The following is a 1,097-nucleotide window of genomic DNA, read 5'->3' on the forward strand; positions in this document are numbered from 1 at the left end:
GCCACTGCCCATGGCTGGGTGTTGGGAGGTCGGTGAGACTCTTGCAGGCACATTTATTGGGAGGTAACTGCAAAAAAGAATAATTCCCACCAGTAAGGCCACCGCAGACTTGCCCATTGGGAACCTCTTGACTGAGCAGGAGAGAAACCTTCCCTGCACATCAGCCCCATGTACTGCAAACACTGAAAGATGTTGGTGGCCACAACCCAGAAAATTAATTTACTTCTTGCTCTGTGAAGGGATCCCAAGGCTGGGAAGATGCTCAGGACACCCAGGACTTCCTAATCCTCTCCAGAAGGATGCTGCCCAACTCATGGTTAATGTGCTGGAGGCTCCACATCCACAGGAAAGTCCTGCAGGCGTGTGACACTCACACCCAGCTCCACAGGAGATGCACACTGTCCATACATTCTTCCACAGCTCCCTGGATGCTGCCACCACTCAGCAGGAGACTGTTGCAGCTCTTTAGCTGTGTTTGTGCTACCACATGGGAGATGGCTTTATGGTTGGGGTGTCCTCCATCCATGCTTTCACCATACAGCCGTCAGGTGTCTCTGGAGCTCAGACAAGTTTGGGCCATCCCTTGCAGTGTGCATTAAGCTGAAAAGTTGGCTGACACAGGCTGGTAGCCAGGACAGCCCTGGCCCATTCAGCACTGCTGGCCTGTCATGTTGAGGAGCTTTATTTCCCAGCCACCTCCCCGGGGTAGGGACATGGGACTGCAGTGGGTGCCTGGCATGTCCCCCTGAATCCCAGCTGTGTCCTTATGGTGAGTAAACCAGTGGCTGCTCTGAAGCCCTCCTGTCCCTGCTGCCCCTGTTCAGGGTCGTGCTCCCTCATCCCGCCACAGCAGGCACTGCTTGACTCCTTTGCATCCCTGCTTGACTCCCGACAGGCTGGTCCAGAGGCAGCTAGGCATCCAAAACTGCCAGACATCCAGAACAGCCAGACACGTGGAGGTGCCAGGTAACCCCGACATCTAGACCACCAGGACAGCCAGGTCTTGAGGCTGTCACACACCTGGGGCTACAGGGACCCCAGGACAGCCAGTCTCAGGGGCTGTCACACACCCCGGGCTGGTGGGCACCCGGAGCCGC

Source organism: Chaetura pelagica, unplaced genomic scaffold, assembly GCF_000747805.2.
Source record: "Chaetura pelagica isolate M959 unplaced genomic scaffold, ChaPel_1.0 scaffold301, whole genome shotgun sequence".
Lineage (NCBI taxonomy): Eukaryota > Metazoa > Chordata > Aves > Apodiformes > Apodidae > Chaetura > Chaetura pelagica.